The sequence below is a fragment of the Lepidochelys olivacea genome (genome assembly GCF_965140295.1).
Source record: "Lepidochelys olivacea isolate rLepOli2 genome assembly, chromosome: 14".
In the NCBI taxonomy this organism is placed as follows: Eukaryota; Metazoa; Chordata; order Testudines; family Cheloniidae; genus Lepidochelys; species Lepidochelys olivacea.
This window is the reverse complement of record NC_140424.1, coordinates 32,547,816-32,570,419: the sequence shown is the minus strand read 5'-3', so window position 1 is coordinate 32,570,419 and position 22,604 is coordinate 32,547,816. Positions and strand designations below refer to the sequence as shown.

At 53.7% G+C, this 22,604-nt stretch overlaps 1 pseudogene across 1 annotated transcript in view; it reads left to right on the top strand.

The window, feature by feature from the left end:
• The window catches only part of LOC311530636 (C-type lectin domain family 2 member D-like), a 46,297-nt pseudogene that overhangs the window by 18,412 nt on the left and 5,281 nt on the right, over nucleotides 1–22,604 (top strand). Inside the window, exon 2 of the transcript in view lies at nucleotides 21,157–21,255. The product of the transcript in view is annotated as a C-type lectin domain family 2 member D-like (transcript). The remainder of the gene's footprint in view (nucleotides 1–21,156; nucleotides 21,256–22,604) is intronic.

Genomic DNA, 22,604 nt, shown 5'->3' with positions numbered 1-22,604 from the left:
TCTTTCAGCTTCTAATGCCCTTTCTCTTCTGCAGCTGGATGTAAGCCTATGATAAAATCCTTCTCAATGCCAAGTCAGTGCCATAAATCACTGGACTGGGTGCAGGAATCAGTAGGGGACGTTCTCTGGCCTGGGTTATGCCAGGGCTCAGACTAAATTATTCTTCCCAAAACTTTTAAAAGCTGAGACCCTCAAGGCAAAGAAACCAATCGTGCCCCTCACCCATCAGCAATGTGTTAGTGACCCCACCCCGCATTTTCCTGTATACATCTTCAAACCCCACCCTTCCCACCATGGCTAGCCCTTCCCCACGCTTCAGGAGACGCTGGAGGAGATGATCCTAACCGTCCCCTCTAACCTTAAGAACCTGAGGGACCCCATCTTGGAGCATCTTAAAAATCCCAGTTCCCAGAGTCTGGAACAGGGGCTGCTTTGCCGGGCTCACCTTTCTCCCTCCGTCAGGTTGGCCGATGGGGATAATGAGCCTGGAGATCTCATTCCCGCTGCTCTGAGTGCTGCCCATGTGCACTCGACCCAACTCAGCTCTTACTGTACCCCAGGAACGTCTTCATCTTCTGGGATCCTCATGGCAGCAGTGGGATGATTTAACGGAGTCCCTTAGTCATGGGGCCTTTCTCTCTCTTTTGTTTCAGAGCCAGCGTCCTGGAATCGTCTCATGGTGCGTGGAGTGGTGCGGGTGGTGGGGGTGCTGGTCTCACTATACCTATGTGGGTTTTGGAAAGATAGAGGGAAAGTGTTTGCCTATTCGCAACTCGTCTTCAGGAAGCTGCTGACTCATCCCTCCCAGTAGCCTGGAAGTCCGCAGGATTCCCAGGAATCTGAGCTCCCCGCAGTGTGTGACAGGGACGGGGACCAGGCCCAGGGAACCAGAAACAGGAATCGAGACCCAGCCCTGGAGAATGGGGAAGGAGACCTGTTTCGTATCCAGTCTGCTGAATTGTTCACGTCCAGACCCTCCCCCCAGTCCTTAAAAAGTCGAAGCATTTCATTTAGACACTTTCCAAACAAACCATTTTGATTTTTCAGTTTGAAACTATTTTTTATTTAAAAATGTCCTTCACTTTTATTTTAAAAATTCAAAAAGTTATAACCCTTGAAATGTTCCTGGGTCTTTTTTTTTTTTTTAAAGCTTTTTGGTTCAGCAAAAATTTGGAAAAATGTTAGTTTTGTTCAACCTGAAACCGTTTTTTTTTTCCATCTCTCTTTTGGAATTGCCAGTGACCAAAAAATTCTGTTTGCCCAGCTCGAGGGGCGGGTGAGGATTTTGGCAGTTATATGGTGGGTCTCTAAGTCCCCTTGTTGCTCAAAGTTTTCTTACTGCAACAAATTAATTTGGGATGAGGGCAGGATGGGCAAAAGCCTCCTAAAAGTGTGTGGGGGGGCTGCTGGCACAAAAACTGTGGCCCACCCCCTGTGCCACCCCTTCTCCTCAAGGTCCTGCCCCCTCAAACTGCCCTTTTCCTTGAGGCCCTCCCTCACACCGCCTTTCTCCCTGAGCTCCCACTTCATGCCTCCTCTTGCCCCCAAAACACTGCCCTCCCCACTCCCTTCTCTCCCCCATCATCCAGTCGCTCACACTTATGGCCAGTAAAAAGTGGTGGGCCCTGGTCTCCCCTGTTCCGGCACCCCTGGATGAGAGTGGGAGAGGATGAAGAACTCCTTTCAAATATAACTCCCCCCCACCCTCAGAAAAGCACAATTTGCCAGCAACAGCAAAACATGCACCTAACCAACCCGGGCCAGTCATGCTGTGTTGTGTGTGACATTCCCGTCCTGGGGCGGTTTATGTCTTGGAGAATGTGAACCCTGCCGGCCTGGGTGTTTCTCTGCGTAATGTGACCTCAGTGCTCCTGATGAGAGCCATTGTTTGTAAATGTTTCAGTAGCAGACATATGTATCATTCATGTACAGACAGACATTTATTCACAATTAGAACTGGTCAAAAATAGGGAGGGTGGAGAGGGTCATGAAAATTGAAGAAGAAACCACTCCCCCCCCATATTCTTCCAAACTTATTTGGAAATGTTTTTAATGATCAAATTTTTGTTTCGTTTTGGTGGGAAAAACTCCATGTTCTCTCTCAAGTGGGCAGAGAAATCCAAAATGTTTTTTTTAAAGAGGTAACTTTTTTCAAATGATCAATGTAATCCAAAGTGGCATTTTTAGTTCAAAGGTTGCATTGTCAGTGTAAAACCCTTTTGAACCAGCTCTGTTACTGTATAACAAGATGAGTTTATTTTTCATGATGCATTGTTTGGGCCAGGTTCCAAGTGGCATTTCAGTTTTTGCACAGCTCTTCTCTTCTTGCATCTGCACCTCTCATAAGCTGTGGCCTTAATCTTGGGCCTGGAAACACTTACGTGCATGTTTAACTTTAATTACTGCTGTGAATAATTCCATTTCAATGGGACAACTCTGAGATCGGCTTTACACTACGGCCCTGTATCGGTGTACCTATGTCATTTATTTAATTTTCTTTCTTTTATATGTGAAAGTTCTTGAGAGGTTAAAGCAGGTAAAATACATGAACAGGTTCGGACAGTCCGAGTTTGTCCGTGCAAAGTGACAGCAGAGATGTGGGATCTGCTAGTTTTCCATAAGTCTCTCAGGGTTACCCAGGATAACTTTGGGGATCTCTGTCTTGCATCGGGAATGTTCCCTGAAAGTGTCCAAACAGCTCAGAGCTACAGAACCATTCCCTGGATCCATTCTTCTAGCTGTCTTCCCCAGAAAGCAGTCTGGCAAGTGTTCCTGTCAGCTCATTGCTAAGTTATCTGTCAAAACACTAGAGTTTTCAGGTGCCTAAGTAGCCCCTGGAATCATGGTGAAATTATCCTCCCCGCCACCACCAAAATTGGAAATGGTGCCCCGGAGTGCACGGTACCCTACCGTGCTTCCCCCATAGGAACTGCATGAACAGGCAACTCTGCAAGTTCTCTGCATGCCTCTGCAAGTGACCCCCATGCCTCTCCATTTCCTTGGCCACATGTATCCTGTCCCCATGCCGGCGGTGAATCCAGAAAAAGAGGGAAAAGCTCACCACTGCGACCACCTGAGGGCGGTGTTGGGTTGAGATCAGCTGGTCAAAGCAGGCAATAGGGACAGAATCTGAGACTTGAAGCTCCTCGAGCGACCTCTGAACTTTCTAGACCTGCCCTTCAATCAGACACAGCGATTGTAAAGTTGAATGTGATCGTAACTAGACCCATTTGAAACCCTTCACCACACAAGACAAAGCCCGTAGGATTCATCATGAACTATTTATTTCTCCTCCCCTGGCTCCATGCAGCCACCAGCCACCTTGAAGCTTTCTCTCGTCTCTCCCAGGCTGGGCTCACTTGATTGCAGGAGATCAGCGGAGGGTCCAGCTTTGCTCTTTCGCTTCCATTCTTCACGTCTTTGGGTGGCTGCATTGGCAACTGAGCAGCCTAATGGAAACACTGAGTCCTCTGTCTCGGCAGGCAGGCCCAGCCGCCAAAGCCAAAGCCTCCCTGAGAACAGGGGGAGGTTCGCCTGACCTCTCAGGAGTGGAGTCTGGGCCCATAGGGTAGGGATACCATATTTGAACTTTCAAAAAAGAGCACTCCGGGGGGGGGGGGGGGGGAGAATGGTAGCCCTGCCACCTATCTACTCCCTCCCACTTCCTGCCCCCTGACTGCCCCCCACAGAACCGCCAACCCATCCAACCCCCCTGCTCCTTGTCCCCTGATCGCCCCCTCCCAGGACCCTGCCCTCTATCTAAGCCTTCCTACTCCCTGTCTCCAACTGCCCCCTCCTTAGACCCCTCCACCCTAACTGCCCCCCTAGAACTCCAGCCCCTACCTGTCCCGTGACTGCCCTGCCCCCTATCCGCACCCCCACCCCCTGACAGACCCCCGGCTCTCCCACACCCATCCAACCACTCCCTGTCCCCTGACTGCCCCCACAGAACCCCCAACCCATGTAATCCCCCCTGCTCCCTGCCCCTGACTCCCCCCCGAACCTCTGCCCCGTCCAACCCCTCCCGCTCCCTGTCCCTTGACTCCCCCGACACCCTTTTCATATGCCCACCCCCTGATAGGCTCCCCCCAGAACCCCTCATCCATCCAACTCCTCCTGCTCCCTGTCTCCTGACTGTCCCTTGGGACCCCATGCCCCTTCTCCAGCCCCCCCGGCCCCCGTACCCTGCTGCTCAGAGCAGTGTATCTGGGGTGCGGAGCCAGACACAGTGCTGTGCTCCCCCACAGAGCGTGCAGCTCCCCCTCCGCCCCCAGAGTGCTGCATTGGGAGGGAAATCCCGGCCCTTTGGAGAGTTTTACCAATTCCTCCCTGAGGGCAATTTAAAACCCAAAAAGCCGGACATGTCCGGGAAACTCCGGACGCATGGTAACCCGACCACAGGGACTTCAGGATCTGCAGCTGCTGCCACCTGTATGGTGAATCCTCGGACTCGTCACCAAACAGCTCTTCCCCATTCTGCAACCTGGCCCCATGGTCTGACCGTGCAGGAGAACAGAAACCCTTTGGGACAGCAAGAGAGTCTCCTCAATGCCGCACTCTTCGCATGGCTTCCCGCGGTCATCGTGAAACACGACTACCCTGCCCCCAGGAGTCTCTCAAGGAGCTGCCGGCACAGTCACTGGGCACCCACTCGTAATGGTCTCGGGCAGTGGCATTGCAGAGAGAGCTGAGCAGACCATCCCTCTGTGACTTCCTGAATTGCTGCCAGGACGGATTCTCCTCTGCGCTAGGGAGAGTCCCCGAGGACAAGCAGCTGTGGTGGGGGAGGGGGCAAGACAAACACTCCCCATGAGCCCTTGACTAGCAGGTAAGCAGGACTCTGGGAGCCAAGGCATCGGTGTGTCTTGCTGGGAGAGCAGAGCTGGAGAGCAGAAAAGGGCATTGGAGGAATTGTAGAAAAGTCATTGTCATGGCCGGGTCATGGGCAGCCAGACCTAGTGGTCAGAGGCAGAGTCCACACTCAGAAGACAGGAGTCGAGAGTCAGCTGGGTCAGGACACTGGAAGAGCAGAAGCAAAAGAACAAATTGTGTTCAGAACCTCAAGTCAGGTGAGTCACCCTGAGTCCAGATACCAGGAAATCAAGCCTGGGGAGTGGGAGCAGGAACAGCCAACACACGGTCCAGAGCCGGGGAGGTTCTCGGCTGTTCAGACAGCTTCTTGTTCCTGCTGCTGGTTTAAGGAGGTCCCGGGGGCCGATTAGCTGCTCTGGGACTCTACCAATAGGAGCTTCAAACTGGGTCTGGACTTCGTCAGTCCTAGGTAAGCAGTTTTTCGTAGGCTTCCAGGTGGCGTGCTGGAGGGTGGCTGCTCCCAGGAACCCTCCAGACCCGGGTTAATGACCCATGGGTCAGGACAGTGAGTGATCTCTCCCTGCTCAAACCTCCTGCACGAAACAGTCTCCAGGGTCCCGGGCGCATCCTCTGAGAAGAAAAAAACACAGTCATGAGGACAAATAGGCTATGGAACAGGAGCCCCCTCTTTGTTGCAACAGCCCCAAGTGCCCAGAAGAGTGGACGGTTCTTACCTCCAGGAGATGCCTGGGATCTACCATCTAAGCCTCAATGGGACCCCTGTTGCTTGGTCTGACAGGAGGAGATCATCTGTCCCCACTGCTCCCTGCGCTGGGCTGGCTGCAGCACACATCTGTGTAAGAGGCTGGGCCAGAGAGATGTTACAATCAGGGTCCAGGCACCCCAGAAGGATAACAGAGGGTCTGAAACCAGAAGACGAAGCAATCAAATCAGCGGATTCGACAGAGAAGTTTTCTACCCTACAGGGACATCAAAGAAGGTCTGTTAGGAAAGCTGAGATGTTAGTCTGGAAACTGCTAAGGCAAAGAGTGTGACTTGTTAAGATTCAGTTTTAGTCACTACAAAGTGTGTTGTGTTTTGTTTCTCTCTTTGAAATTTGTCTCTTTCTCTTGCTTAGTATCACTTAAATCTCTTCTTTGTTACTATACTTCCCAAACCACCTCAGTGTTGTGTGTTCGAGTGAAGTGTGATTCTCCAGCCTACCCAACAGGCTGAGCTGTGCCCTGTCTCTCTGAAGGTAGCGAATAATTTCTGAGCGGTGCTGGGCCCAGAGTCCAAGGGCAGTTCACCAGACATCTTGTGGGAAGCACAAAGAAACCAAAGGAGCAGGAGAGATTCCGGCCCCACTGACCCATGGGAAATTCCCACAGAAGAGCCTACCCAGGGCTCTAAACACGGCCACTTTGGGTGTGTACCAGAGTTCACTCACTGCTAGATGCTGGCCAGGCCTTGTGTCATTGCTTTCTCGCTGGGCTAGCAACCCCGCTCATACTCACTCTTGCAGTTTGTTGGCTGGGAACTCAGCCCTCCAACCAGGTGACTGTCCTTTACTCCACTCCTTCCTGGGTCGTGCTCTTTGCAAACAAAGTCCCAAAATGTCTTGAACAGAAACAAGGCCTTCCACCCTCGTGGGGAGTTCTTCCTCAGCCTGATTTCAGTTCGGCCTGCCCTTCTTGGGTTTCTATGGTCTTCTATGTCCCCTTCCTTAGGGACAGTGAGAGAAGCCAGTCCTACCCTGGACTCCAGGGTTTGGCCCAAGGCCATCTCCTGAACAGCTCGCTCTGCTTCTGGACTTTTGCTGCTGTTTTCCCTTGTTTCCCCTCAGGTGGGGCTCACTTGGTCATCAATTTGGCCTAGCCCCAGGCTAGGCAGCCATAGGCCAAGCCACCCTGTTAGATACCCTCCTCCTTCAAATCCGGTCCAGCCCGGCTGACAGGTTTGCTGAGGGGATGGTGAAACCCCATTGCTGATCAGAAGGAGGTCAGAGTCTGTTCCCTACGAGCTGAAGGTCCGTTTGTCCTGCTGCGGCAAGTGGAGCTGGAGAGCGGAGATGTTAGGTGAAAGAGACTGCATGATGGAGTTGGAGACTGAGGGACGGGAGCCTCCTCCCAGAAACGCTCCCAGGAGAACAGGTTTGAGGAGGAGTTCTCTGGGGAGCCTCCTGCTTGGAAAAAAAAAGGGTGGCACACTGATGAAGATGTCTCTGTCCCAGGGATGGGGGAAGCTCCCACCCAGGCTATGCAGCAGGGATCCCATTTCTCCCCCAAGAAACCCATTTTGCCCAAAGAAGTCAATGGCTCTTACCTCCAAGAGGGAGTGGGCTCTTCCCTCTAGGCCTCTTTGAGAACTACTACTGCTTGCACCCATCTGGGAGGCTGTCACACACCCCAGGACCTAGAAGACACGGGGGGAGGAGGCTCCTCTTCATGTCAGACTCTGAGAGCCCAGAGAAGGGCCAAAGGAAGAATAAAGGGCAGGAGATGAAGCTAGCCAGGAGCCTCTGTCCCATCCTCACCTCCTCAAAGGTGGAGCTTCCTGAGCTTCAGTTGGGCAGACAGTCTGTAGCCCTGACGCAAAGGTCCTTCTGCGCCATATGGGGCAGGAAGATCTCTGCCTGGGAGCATGGGAAATGGGATGGGGGTGAGATCAAGGAAAGAGGGGAGGGATATGGGTGTGAGGGAAAGAGCTCCTGCCCCAGATGAAGGTATCTGGGGGGCCGTGGGAAGGACACAGCTCCACAGAGAGGGGAGAGAGTTCCTGTGAGTGCCAGGGGCCTCCATTTCTGCTTCCACTAGTCCCCCATTTATAGTGAGACACAGCAGTACCTGCAGCAGGGAGCGGGACTTGCTGAACAGGGAGGGGAACCTTGAAGAGCATCAGATGAGCCACAGCCCTTGCAGCGCCTCGGGCATCTGGTGCAAGTGCCGAATCATGTGAAGCTGGCCCATGACCTTGGCTGTGACATCCTCATGCTGCAGGGGAACGAGAACATGTCAGAGACTGAGACACTCCCCAGGAATCAGGGAGGATTAAGGGCACCTGGAACCAGCACCATCATTTCCACCCAGCAGCTGCTCATGTCTGAGTGGTAGATTCACCCTCCTGACCCCCAGGATGGAGGCTTGCTGTCCTCTCTAGTGACCTTCAGTGCCAACTCCCCTCCTTGTAGGGTGAGCTCCTGCCACTTCCCCATCAGTGCCCCTGATAGCTGTTCCACCTCCAACCCACCTGGGGACACCGCTCAAGTTCGGAGGACCCTCTTTTCCACCCCTACCTCCATCCCCACCCAGGTAGGGCAGGGAGGGGGCTCTAGAAGGGTGGCGGGGGGTGGGAGGGACTCTGGCAGCAGTGAAGTGGAATGGGGAGAGCTTGAGACCTTTCCCCAAGACACCCCAGTGACAAAACCTGAAACCACAGGATGGCAGCCCTGGTGAATGGGGCAGGTCAGCAGCCCCTGACGACTGAATCCTCCCAATCTCTCGAGAGCGGGTCTGGCCCTACCAGCAGCAAGACCAGCTTTCCACACCCATGTGCCTCAGTCAGTCACCATCACCAGTCAGTCCTTGGCCTCCCAGGATGCCAGGGATGGGAGCAACTCTCGATGGTGGCTGGGGTGACATGGACACTAGACCATGGGGAAATGGGTGCAGCTCTGTGGGGCAGGAAAGGTTCCCAGAGGGCACTTAGGGGACTCTCCTGTCCTTCCCAGGAGTGATAGCAGAGCACCACATCCTAAGAACAGAAGTCCATGAAGGCCAGAAGTCCCCACTAGGCTCCTTGCTAGCAGGCCAGCAAATGGCGAGAGGATGGGAATGAGGCCCTGGGTCCCACCCCAAGCTTCTGAGTCAATTGCAGCTGCTTACCGTGTCCCCCATCAGTTGCTGGGCTTCCCCCAGGAGGGAGTAGACCAGCACCAGCCCAGCCTGGCTGACACGCAGCAGGGGGTCGTGGATGGCCAGCAATGCTGTCTGTACGAAGGATCTTCTCTGCCCGACGGAGAAGAATTTTTCAAAGACCTAAAACCAAGAGGACATGAGGCTCGAGTAGATTGCCCAGAGCCAGCCTCCAAGTCCTGGCGGTACAATGGCGTCTAGTGCCCCAAAGGGCGGGGAAGAGAGCTGCTGTGGCCAAGGCAGTTCATTCCCCAGGAGGCTTTCAGGGTCCCAGGGCTCATGGAAGCCCCTTTATTAAAAGGTCGCAGATGCTGAGGGACCAAAGCCTCCAGTGGCTCTTTCGGGAAGGCAATTTATGGCAGGGGCCAGGATGGGCTGGAAATGGATCTCTAATGTGTGTGAGCAGGCCCACTCTGCGGTGCAGGGCACAGAGACGACAGGGGACTCTGTCTTGCTTCCAGCAGAGAGATCTCCTGCACCTCAGCGGCTAGAGGAGTGTGCGTGTGTTGTTGAGGGGAGGAGGGGGTTGGAGCTGACAGACCAAAGGTCTCTTCCCCGCAGCTTAGTGATTTCTCTCCTCGCTGGGAATGGCCTCTGCAGCTCCTTGGTTTCTTCAAGGGGAATCCAACCTGCAGCCTGACAAGAACAAGGAGACTCCTGGCCCAGTCCCAGTGTGGGACCTTTGGCACCAGCGTGTCCCACTGGTTGCTGGATGAGGAACTCTGAGCTGGAAATAAGGAGCAGGCTCTTTTCCTGTCTTCAGGAGGCCTCCACTGCAGGGAACCCAGCCAGCTACACTCCCTGAGCTGTGTCATGCCCTGGCACAGTGCCCTTACCTCCCCCACTCTGGCTGTATTCTTGTAGCCTAAGAGCCTTCTGTCCTGGTGCCAGTCATAGCACCAGAGATCCTCCACGTCATGTATGGTCAGACCTGGAAGAGAGAGAGAGAGAGAGAGCGACTTTTCTCCTCATTCTGGTTGCAGTTTCTGTGTCCTTCCAATCCCATTGGTGGCTGCACAGTGGAATGGAGAAGAACAGAGGCAGAGAGAGACTTGTCCTCCGGCTGGGGTCAGTCTGAGAGAAATGGTCTAGGGTCCCATTATCAACATATGGTCACTCTCAGTCCCCTATTGGGTTCCGTGTCCCAGCTGGGTTCCTTACCCTTCTGTTGGAGCAGCAGTTGGTAGAGCCGGTAAGTCCCCTCCCTGGCCTGCCGGCTGATGTCCTTGTCTGGATCGCTGACAAATAGAGCCAGCTGGGCCACATGGCGACCCATCTGAGGGAACTCGGCTGAGATCTAATGGAAGGGAGAGCAGAGGGGACTCCATCAGCATTTTCCTCTCAGCTCCCTGTCTGCCGTGGGCCAGAGGGCTCCTTCCCCTTAGCCCCTCTACAGGAGATGCTGGGGGAGAGGAGCTTGAGATCGAGCCTTCATTTGCTCTGCTGCCAAGGGAGCCCGGGATGCCAAGCAGGGGCTGGAGCATGGTCCCCTTAAAGGCCCAGGGTCAACACTGAACCAGGACAAGAAGAACTTGACTCAAGCTAGCTCAGTCCTGCTCTGACTCTGCCTCCCCATGAAGAACCCTCCTAAGCCACAGCCCCGGCAGCAGCAGCAGATCCTGCAGCCCGCTGGAGCCAGCCCGCCTCCGCCTGGAGCCAGCAAGCTGGGCTCGGAGCTCACTTACGTCAAACTCAGGGAGAGTGACTGTGTATCTCAGCAGGGCTGTGCTGCTCCTGATGGCCCTGGCTCGCTCCTGCGACACCCTGGACACGACCCAGAGGTTGACATGCTGTGGGGAAAGGAGGCAGGTCAGACTCAGTGGCCAGCTGCTCCTGCTTTACAAATGAGCCCCCCACGCCTCCAGCCCCAGGGGCCTGAGACATTCTGCGCAGGGGGAAATAGCTGAGTCCTTGATGGCAGAGCTTTAGAAGGGGATTCTTTCCCCCAGGATGCAGCTTGTACCCTTCAGGTCACAACTTCTCCGCATCTCTCTAGATTGGGAAAATCTAGGGGCTGGTCCCATCCTCCCAGAATTCCTGATTCCTGAACAGTTCACCAGAAAGAAGACTGAACCCTCGGCCCTTCCCTGCTATGCAAATCCTTGGGGGGAAGTAGGGAGTGACTGAGAGCACAATCCCCCCAGGAATTTCAGAGCAGATCAGAGGGAAGGGCTGATTCCCTGGGGCCCTCCTGTTTCTCTAGGAAGGAGCATGTGCCTCTTCTCTGAGAAGTAGCTCCCTAATCTCATGGGCTCTGTGTGTTGGAGGGGAGGGGGAAGGGTGGATTTTCAGACTCTCTCTCCCCAAGACAGCCAGGAGCCCTGTGCTTAGTGCTCAGCAGAACCAGGCAGAGCTCTGGCTTGGAGTCCCAGCTCCTTCCTCTGTTCCTCAAGAAGGAAGGACCTGACACTACATTGCACTGACCCACCAACCAAGGACGGCCCACTGGGGACCCAGCTAGGAGGACAGAGTAGAAAATGGATCTTCCAGTCTCTCCTTACCAGTCCCCCAAAGAGTTACGGTGAAATGGGGCTCACCTCCAAGATGAAGTGGAGCCTGTCTGTGTCTGGGGACTCTGCCAGCAGGTTCCCCAGCATGGCATCCAGGACCTCTGGGATGACTTTCTGCAGAGTCTGCAAAGCATGGGTCAGAGTTAGGGAACCTGGGCCTACACCTGCCACAGGATGGGAAGAGGGGTCTCTGGGAAGCTGGAAAGAAAGAAAGAAAGAAAGAAAGAAAGAAAGAAAAATCCCCCAGGGAGGGGTAATCTCTTCCCTGCTGGAGGGAAGGATCCAAGCCTGCAGCTTGTTCCATCTCCACTACCCCACCCCTAAATCTGGAGCTCCAGCGAATCAAGGGAGTAGGGACCAAGGACTACTCTGGAAGAGGAGGAGGATGGAGGAGAAAGTACCTGGATGCCGGTGGTGTCCTTCTCCGTGCCTAGGGTGAAGACGGAGTGAAGGGCAGCTCGCAAGAGGTGGGTCTCTAGGGCTGGCTCCAGGGCAGGTTTCATGGTGCTGGCAAGAGAGAGGAGCTGCTATTAGACTGTGCAGTACTGGGTGGGACTGTCGCCAACACAGACACCAAGCCACAGGGATAGAGGCACAGTCTGGCGAGAATGGAAACTGAGGCACTTCGCTAGGGAATGACAAGGCCAAGGTGTCCCAGACAGACAGTGGCAGGACAGGAATAGCTGCTGTTCCCTGGAGCCTGCTGCCCCTCCTGTATCGGAGCCCGGGAGTGAGCCCCTCCCCAAGGCCCCTGTCATGTTATGGGAGTGAAAAGAAGAGCCCTGCCAGGAGAGAGTGACCCTCCCCACCCCACCATCTCTGCCAGAGGCACCACTCTTGGGAGGTGACTTGGGAGGGACAGTGATGGTGACTCCCAGCCTTGGGCCTGAGCAGCACTGGGGTGAGGGGAGCCGGCAGGGTGGGGGGGTGGGGCTGTCTCAGTACCAGAGGTAGCCCACTGCAGCCAGGGAGTGGGCGAGGACGGCGCTGGGTGACGAGTCATCGGGAAGCTCCTCGATGAGCTCCTGTGAGACGTGAAAGAGACAAAGGAGCGTGTGAGATTCACGCCCGACTGACGCCTCCCAGTGAGGAGATGACACAGCCAGTGCCCCACATGGCCAGCAGGATCCCCCACCACCTCCCGCTCCTCCAATTCCTTCCTGCCCATCCGACTTGTCCCCCTTCTCGGATTCCTGCCCAGCTCACTCCCAATCCCCTTCTCTCCTCCTCCCTGTCAAAACTGCCCCCATTCAGCCCCATCCCGACGACTGAGCTGGGACCATGAGATTCCTTGTCCCCCACTCTCAGCTGTCCCCCAGCCCCACAATTCTCCCCCTCCCTCCAGCTGCCGTATGGCGTGTCTCACTCACCACGATCCTCTTCACCACAGCCGCCTTGCAGCAGCGCGGCTCCAGCGTGTCCTCCCCTCTCTCCCGTGCAGCCAGACATGCGGGGTAGATGGCCTGAAGGAACAGGAGCTGCTGCCCCTCATCCTGTACCCACCGGGAGTGGGGTATAGCAAGAGACAACCTGTTAATGAGGGACCTTCCTGCCCCACCCACACCAGCTCCAGGGCTCAGGCCTCAATGGGGGATTGTGGGGACCCACCTATTGTCCAAATCCCCCACCACTCCTACACAAGCAGGATCAGGAACTGGGACAGTGCCTGTGGGGGGAGATGACTTTGGCTGTTGTGGGACACCCCCATCTTGGGGGTCCCACATCATGGATGTAAAAGGGTCCCATTGGGGGTGGTGGATCAGGAGGCACAAGACCCTCGGCAGGGGGTGGGGATGCTGGGAAGGGACAGGGCAATCTTGGTTCCAGCCCAGTGGGGAACATTTGTACCTTATCTCTGCACTGGAGCTGCTCTCGGATGACCTTGAGAGCAGCTTCATCTTTGGCCACGTCCACCCCTTCCTCCTGCTCCGAATCCAGGGGGGTCCCTGCACCAGGGAGGGAAGAAAGAGGGGCGTGGTGGGCAGAGCAGGATTCAAGACCCCCCTTCCCACCTCAGGCACCCAGGGCAGATGGGGCCCCAAACCTCCCTCTCAGGGATGCCTTCAGCCCCCAACAGCTGCAGAAGCCCAGAGCAGAGCCCCCCTCCACTGGCCAGGACTCCAGGGGAGGTGCCGATTCCCCCGGCCCTGGAGCAGCAAGGACCAAAGTGGCAGCAGCTCTTCATGCCCCCACCCCCAGGTCCCCGTGCGGAAGGGGCAGCTGTGTGATGGCTGCTGCTGTCCGTGGGGTTCGCGGGGCTCAGGCCAGACACCTGGCCTGGGACCCCCCCCCCCGTATCCCTGGGAGAGCATCTGGGCCCAGGGTGTTCACATCCCGTCCTCAGCCCTCCCGGAGCCCAGCCCGGCTCCTCACCTGGAACAAAGCAGTGGCCTCCATTGGCCTGGCTGCTGCCAGATGCCCAGGTGCTGCCGCTGTCCCAGGCTGAGCTGCCGGTGCTGGGACAGGGACCTTCCCCCTCCTGGCCTGCAGGGGCTGGAAGGTCCTCAGAGACCTGGCAGGGCGATGCCTCCTGATGGGAACGAGGTCTGGGCTCCTGGGGCCGCTGCTGCCCACACAACAAGCCCCAGAGCCACCCTGCCCGGCGCCCCTCCTGGGCTGGCTCCTGTCTGCGAAAACGCAGCCTGGGCCAGCTCCATTGGGGCCTGGTCGGGGCCTCTCCCAGCTCGGCGCCTGCGCCGGGAGCCGGGGTCCTTTTCCAGAAGGCCGGGCACTTCCGCCGTCTGGCCTGGACGGGAGCTGCTTCCCCGCCAGCAGGGATGCAGGGGTTGCTCTGCCCCTTGGGAAGACGGCAGCTGCTTCCCTCAGGCTCTGGGGCCACCTGCAGAGCCTTCCTCCGCAACATCCGCAGGAGCCTGGCCATCCTGGAACCGAGCGGGGAGCAGGGGTGAGACTGGGCTCAAGGCAGCCTTTCACTCCTGGGCCTTTTCCGTCCCTCCTCCTCCCTCCTCCAACCACAGCCGCCCCCTCTGCCCGCACAGGAGTGCAGGGAGTGCCATCTACACACACGGGCAGGAGTTCATTGCATGATCCGCTCCCAACGTTCCCCCTCGTAATCCCTGCTGCTGCAATAGCCAGGAAGTCTCATCCTTTTCCAGCAATGAGGTCAGTCCCAAAGACCATCGGTTACTCTGGAGAAGCAGTCCCCTCCTGTCGTCCCAGGCCACTCTCCCACCCAGGCTAGAGAAGGAACAGAAGCCAGGAGTCCGGACTTCTCCTGGGAAATCATTCCTCACATCAAAGTCACAAAGGCCCTCGGCACAGGAAGCACAGAGCCCTCCTCATTCCCCATTGATTTCCAGGCTCAGCAGCTCACAGGGTCTGGCTCACCTCAGAGACTCTCAGCCTGGGGAAGGGTTGGGAGGGAAGGGCTGGGAGGGGAAGGGCTGGGAAGCCCCATTGCTGGAACCTTTCCAAACACACTGGAGACGGCTCTGGAGAAGCCCCTGCCTGGCCTAAGAGTGAGGGGCTCTTGGGGGCTGTTTGCAAATGAAATCCCCCTTTGGAGATAGTCTCTCCCCCAGACAGAGAGGGGAACACACCGAGGAACCCGAATGCCACTCACGTGCTCTCAGTGATGGTACAATGGATGGCGGATGTTCAGGGTCAGCAGACGTCCCTCACCCTCCTCCTCACTCTCCAAGCCCAAGGCAGGCTGGAGAGGGTGGTGACCTCAGGAGTTACCCTGCCCAGCCAGCAGGCAGGGTGATGACACGAGGGCGATCGACTGGCTGTGAAAACAAGAGTCTGTCTGATTGCCAAGGGACGGAGAAACTCAGCCAGCAGCAGGGGGTGCAGAACACGGCCCTAGGGTGGAGGTGACAGCGCCTCCGGGATCCTGACATCCCAGCACTTTACTCACCTTCCTGGAGCCTCCCAAACCCACTGGGCTGTAGCCATGGGACCCCAACCCTACTGACGGCAAACGGGCCTCAGCTGCGACCACAGGGTCACACCAAGTGTCAGAGCCATGGATGGACCCCTTCACTCACCACTGCCGCACACTCCCTCCCACAGCTGGCAATTGCAACCAGGCCCTAATGTCTGGTCCCCCTGCCTTTGAGAGAGAGTGTCACTCCTGCTTCCATTGCTGCCTCTTGATCTGTGGGACTTTGGGCAAGTTGCTCCCCCTCTCTATGGCTCTCTGGGACTCACATTCCTGAATGGGCTTTATAGAAGACAATGGTTAAAGTTTGGCCCCAACTAGTTCTTGTTTCTCGAGACTATCCATTTTAGCAAAGTTTAGAGTTCTTGACATTCAACACCTGGAAACATCCCTTTCTCCTTCGCAGATGGCCTTAACATCCCTTATCTCACCCAGGCTTCCTGCTGCCTGGAGTTAGAGAATTGACCCTGTTCCCATTGGACCTACCCAAGGTGTCACACAGCGAAGCGGTGACGGAGCCAGAAAGAGAAGACAACTGTCCTGATTCCTGTTCTAACTAACAGACAACAACCCCCCAGAGGCAGGGATAAGGCCCAGGAAATAAGGGGTGAACATTTTCATGGAAACCTTTTTCTGTCAGAAAATCCATTCAAACGAAACCACTTTGTTTCTTGAAATCATAACAAGTAGGATGAAAATTCTTTGCAAAAATATCTGTTTGCAAAACAAGAGCATCTCCTGTCCGTCACAGTGCATTCAACTGTCTCGTCATACACAAAGGGGAGACACTATGCTCTAGAAAATTGGATGAGATGCTTCACTCTGAGCTAAGTAGTTGCTGCTTTTCACAATTTCAAAACAATAAAATACAAATCAAATTGAATATTAGGTTATAATCTGATATGGCTCAGTGTGATAGGACACCCCCTAGTCTGCACTGCTCCGAGTGACACTGTTCAGTGGATCCCCAGCATCCACCCATGGTGAGGTAAGTGGGAGAGGATTGTTATTCATTCTTGACAGAAGGAGAAACGAAGGCTGAGAAAGGAGCAGGGACTTGTCTTAGCTGATGCAGCCAGTCAGTAGCAGAATTGCTCTCAAATGAGCTACAGACCAACAATTGTTCATAGTAATTATTCAGCAATTATTTCAGAAGAACTGGAATGTTCGAGAGGATCATGAACTGCTCCGAGACAATGAATGGAGAGCAGCATCCACATTGGTCAAACGTATAACTGATTGTGACTTATTTGCTTGGTCATAAAAGAGAACAACAAAGACCAGAGTTTCCTCCCTGTCAATAGCCCCCTCCTCAGCCAATCAAGGTTGAGACTTTGAGGGGTGGGAGGCTAAGGGTTCTCATTAAATAGCCCAAAGAATGGCCCCGGTCACCACCGAGGGGATCACTCTCGGAGCACTAGTCCAGTCTCACCTCTCTGTGAGGGCCTCCCACAACCCCCCCGGACCCCGCTCCACACACAGAGCTCCTGGTGGTGGGAGGAGAGCAGAGGAAAAGGACAAAGGAAGCAAGAAGAGAAAGGTAGGAGGGACAGAGGAAAAGGGAAAACAAAAAGGAGAAACCCCAATGTCCCCAGTAATTCTAAGGGACAAAATCCTAGGTCGGAAATAAAATACTGCCCCCACAATCTAATGTTTTCCTTTCCTAAAAATCAGCCAGCACCTGATGGATCAGACTGAACAGGTTCCAAACCTCTCCGAGGCTCTTACCTTCTATACAGGGACGTCTGTTTTCGAGCAAATCCACTAAAAGAAAAGGAGAAAACTCCAAAGAGGGTCCTCCTTGCGCTCACGTACGTGCAAGTGAATGCTCTCTCAGTCCTCCAGGAGAGACCTCGAGAAGGAGACGTGCTGAAGCAAAGCCACAGGGATCTCCGAGGTGGCCCCTGTCCTGCACCCCTGTCCTGCCTGGCTGATGTCAAGTTCTCTCTGTGAGGTCATCGCCTCCCCACCACCTTTGTCCAATAGGCTGAGGTCCTGCCAAAGGCTCTTGTGATGTCACTGCCACACCCACCACTCCCTTGCAGTGCTGATGTCCTGCCCCTGTCCAGCTACATTGGATGTTTCAGCCGCTTCCCCTGGATCACCCCACTCAATGTCACTTCCTTGTGGGGTGACACCGACTACATAGTAGAACACAGAAGTTCTTCCCCAGGCCGCAATTAGGTTTTCACAAGTTAGTTGACTTTATGGCCAGAAGGAACCATTCGAGCATTTAATCTGATCCCCTGCGTATCCTAAGGCCTCCTGTATGTCAGAAGAGCTGGGCTTTTCTTTTACTCAAACATTTTCCAGAAAGGCATCTAGTCTTTATTCGAAGAGATCAAGAGATGGAGAAGACATCATTTCTCTTGGTACTTTGTGCCAATGACAAACCACCTGTTAGGATATAGATATTCAGGCCTGTCTGTAAAGGCCTATACTCTAAGAATTTAGGTGTATTCTTATCACTTGGCTAGTGATAGAGGTATAAAAGAAAGAATCAAAATCACTGTCTGCTGGTGTAAGGGCCTTCTCTTACTGTGACAGTCTGAGGCCCTGTTCTTAGGCTAAGGCCTTTGGCTAAGCAGCAGAGGCAGCCATAAGCTGGGAAGCGAAGGGTCACATCCTCACATTCCAAACTAGTCACATTGAAATAAGGTGCTATTGGGCTGTTAGGCACTATCAGGACAGGATTGTATTCCTATCACCTCCAGAGAAAGGGAAGTGCCTAGAAAATGTGAAAGGAAACTTAGTTTGATAGCATCCTGTCTGGCAAGAACTCACTTATCAATAGCTGGGATGTGAAATCCTCACTTCTGTATTTTTTTTGTCATTATAGTTCCCACTTTGCTGTTGTTTGTCTGTATAATCTGTCTGGTTCTGTGATTGTTCCTGTCTGCTGTATAATTAATTTTGCTAGGTGTAAACTAATTGAGGTGGTGGGATATAATTGGTTACATAATCATGTTACAATATGTTAGGATTGGTTAGTTAAATTTCAGGAAAATGATTGGTTAAGGTATAGCTAAGCAGAACTCAAGTTTTACTATATAATCTGTAGTCAATGGGGGGTGGGCATGTGGGTGTGTGAGATGGGAACAGGGAATGGGGGTAAGAAAATTGGAATCATGTTTTGCTAAAGGGGGAGATGGGAACAGGGAATGGGGGTAAGAAAATTGGAATCATGTTTTGCTAAAGGGGGAAATGGGAACAGGGAATGGGAGTAAGGAAGTTGGAATCATGCTTGGCTAAGGGCAGGAATTGGAACAGGGACATAGGTGTAAGGCTCTGTGGTGTCAGAGCTGGGAAGGAGGATACTAAGGAAGGAAACTGGAATCATGCTTGCTGGAAGTTCACCCCAATAAACATCGAATTGTTTGCACCTTTGGACTTCGGGTATTGTTGCTCTCTGTTCATGTGAGAAGGACCAGGGAAGTAAGTGGGTGAAGGAATAAGCCCCCTAACACCACCCTCTTACAAATCTGGGTCTTATTGTCATTATCCTTTTTCTGATTTCTGCTTCCATCCATGGGGTTTTGGCATGCCTTTCTCTGAGACATAAAAGAGCCCTTTTATACTCAATATTTTCTCTCCATGAAGTCAAGCAACTCACTTCTCATTCTTCTCTTGTATATACTAAGCAGATTGAGCTTTTTCAATGTCTCATTATAGGGCATCATCCCCATCACTCAGTTATGAATCTTTTCTGCACCCTCTCCAATTGTTTTAACATAATATTCAAAATGTGGACACAAGAACTGGATTCAACATTCCAACATCAGTCTCACCAATGCTCTTTCACTTCCCTTTCCATCCTCACTACTCTATCCAGCCAAGAATGGCTTTAACCTTTTTTAACACAGTTTCACATTGACAGCTCATGTTGAACAGCTTGTCCACTATGACCCCAAAATCCTTTTCAGGGTCACTGCTTTCCAGCGGATTGTCCCCAATTCTGTAGGGTGCCGCCTGACTCCTTTGTTACTGGAGGTATGGGGTTGCATTTGGCTTTATTAAAACCTAATTCTTTAGTAAGTATTTTAGAAGAACTAGCCCATTAGAGAGAGAATCGTGAATTACTCCAAGACAATGAATGGAGAAAAGCGGCAAGAGCAATCAAATACATGTTTGGTTACGCCCTATTTCCTTGGTCTTAAAAGAGGGTCACAAGAACCTGAGCCTCCTCCCTCACAATAGCCCCAAACTCCCCCAATCAGCATTGAGACTCTGAGAAGCAGAAAGCTGAGAGTTCTCACCAGATGTCCCGGGTCACCACCGGAGGGAGTCACTCTTAGAGCATTATTCCAGCCATATGTCTTTGGGAGGGCCTCCCGCAATGAGAGTTGGAGTGCAACCCCCCCTCCCCCCCTCCGTCCCCAACTCCACACACACAGACAGGTCCTGGTGGTGAAAGGAAAGCAGGGGAAAAGGACAAAGATGCAAGAGAAGACGAGAAAGGAGGGAGAGACAGGAAAAGGGAAAACAAAAAGGAGAAACCCCAATGTCCCCAGTAATTCTAAGGGACAAAGTCTTAGGTCGGAAATAAAATGCTGCCCCCGCAATCTAGTGTTTTCCATTCCTAAAAATCAGCCAACACCTGATGGATCAGACTGAACAGGTTCCAAACCTCTCCGAGGCTCTTACCTTCTATACAGGGACGTCTGTTTTCGAGCAAAACCACTAAAAGAAAAGGAGAAAACTCCGAAGAGGGTCCTCCTTGCGCTCACGAATGTGAAAGTGAATGCTCTCTCAGTCCTCTAGGAGAGACCTCGAGAAGGAGACGTGCTGAAGCAAAGCCACAGGGATCTCCGAGGTGGCCCCTGTCCTGCACCCCTGTCCTGCCTGGCTGATGTCAAGATCTCTCTGTGAGGTCATCGCCTCCCTACCACCTTTGTCCAATAGGCTGAGGTCCTGCCAAAGGCCCTTGTGATGTCACTGCCACACCCACCCCTCCCCTGCAGTGCTGATGTCCTGCCCCTGTCCAGCCACATTGGATGTTTGAGCTGCTTCCCCTAGATCACCCCTCTCAATGAGCGTTCATTGTGGGCTCAAGCCGAACACAGTAAAACATCAGAGGCTTCTCCCCATGCTACGCTCATTTTTCATCAATTAGCAGACTTTATGGACAGAAGAGACCATTAGAGCGTGTCATCTGACCCCCTGCATATCACATGCTTTCTGTAGAGCATAGGAGCTAATTTTTGACTACACACGTTCCAGAAAGGCATCTAGTCTTCATTAGAAGACATCAAGAGGTGGGGAATTCCCACCACTTCCCTTTCTAGTTTCTTCCTTTGGTGATTCGTCCTCACTGTTGAATATGTGTGCCCTCTTTCTAATACGAATTGGTCTCTTTTGAGTTTCCAGCCACTGGGTCTTGTTATGCTTTTCTCTGATAGATTAATGAGCCCTTTAATACCCAATATTTTCTCTCCATGAAGTCACTTCAACACTTCTATGATGTCACCACCCAATCTTTTTTATAATCTAAACAGGCTGAGCTCTTTCAATAGCTCACTAGCATCTGCCAGGAAGGGAGTCCCCACAGAGGGACACCATAATCTCCCAGGGAGGGAAAAGGCTCTCACTGCCATTTCTTAACCTCATGGGGTGTTCTCCTGCTCTGCCAACCCCACCCCTTTTTCAGTATCTCCAGGTGCCTGAGGGAGCAGGAACCAGAGGCCATCCTGCAGCTGGGACAGAGATGGAGGTTGATGACCTACCTGCCCGTGGTGACCATGGTGCAGGACAGCCCTCAGGACATGCGAATGCAGCTCCAGATCTGGGAGCAGCTTCCCTTTGCTGGCATGAGACCTTGCAGGTTGCGGTGGGTGAGACAGGCACTAACTTTTGGAAACCCTCAGTGGGATCAGAGGGTAATGGTTTGTAGAAAGTGGTGTTGGAGAGCTTTACAAAAACTAGACAAGAACGGTGCATGTTCCAGGGCAGCTCCAGCCCCGGTGCTGTCAGTGAGACGTGTCCTCCCAGCCCTGCCTGACGGGTCTTTCTGTTTCAGACCCTCCTTGGAACTGCAAGAAAAGTCCAACCTGTAGAGTTGTGGTTGCAGTGATAGTTGTATGGTCTGCGTTGATTGCTGCCATCATTGCTCTGGCAGGTGAGTTCCCAGCTTCCGCCCGGCTCCCTTCCCCTCCATCTACGATCTCCGCGCATCCCATTCTCCCGTGACCTACCACACTCACTCTCTCCTCCCGGCCTGTCCGGCTTCTGCCCCTGGGGCAGAGGATTCCTGGGGGATCTTCCTCCCAGACCCCTGCACCTGGGCACTCTCTGTGTCAGGACGATCTGACTGACATTAGCCCCCCCAGCCCATCTCTGAGCACTTTGGACCCAAGTCACCTTTGCCACGCGCCATGAAGCAGTCCCTGACCAGGGTGCCCAGTGGGACAGGATGCAGTGCAACCCTGAGCCCTTTGCCTTCCCTGTGTTACTCTGAGGTTACCAGCTTGGCCTTCCTGGATCTTCAGGTCATGCCTGTGGCCGGGCGGCAGGTGCTGCCGTGTTATTGAAATGAGCCATAGAATTAAGTCAAGACCCCTCCACCAGCGCAGTGTGGAAACCCCCCAATCGCTAAGCTTGGCCAGGAAGGGTCCCTTAGCACCATTCACTCCCCCGGGCTGCCCAGACAGCGTGTGCTCATGCAGAGGGCGTCTGTTTGCGGTGAACATGAACCCTGTTGTATCCCCCCGTTGTCTGGGGCAGGGCGTGCTGGGGAATGTCGGGGGTGGGATTTCTCTATTGCCCTGGGATCTGATCACTGGGCCCCAGGAGGGTTTAGCAGCTGGCAGAGGGGATTGAATCCAGGTCTGTCTGCATTAGGAATCCTCTGTGCCGATGTCATGACGTCCGTGTAGTTGAATTGGTGCAAACCGCTAAAGCAGACGCACTGCACTGGTGCACAAAGGAGCTTGCCTTGGTGCAGTTTGCTGCAGGAAGTTACCAGAGCGAGCCGCACTGCTCCAGCGCATCTCCAGGAGGTGCTTGCCCGGATGTCACTGCAACACTGTGATTATACTGGTGCAGATTGCTCGGATACAGATGCGCCCTGAATCCCAGCTCCCTGCTGTAATGGCAGGCTGTTGCAATGGGCAGCATTGGTTCTCGCTGTGTAAGGTGGGAATCTGTGAGCTTAGGGTTGGTTACACACCTGCAGGTGCAGGGAGCTCTGCAGAACATGTGGCATCTGAGCTGGAGATGGATGGTGGAGACAGCCTGTGCCATCAACTGTTAGTCACTGACTTCTCTGCTCAGTTCAGTAGGGCAGGGGTGTGGGCTACCGTGCACTGGACAGTGAAATCTACAGGGTCAGACATGCCTTGTGAGTGAGGTGAACACATGCTCGCTTTCTGATCACCGCTGCCACGTTTCCTAACTCTTCCCAACTTAGAGTGTCTGTTCCTCGCTGAGCGCCAGCCACATGGGAAGGCTTGAAAACCAGCTACCGAG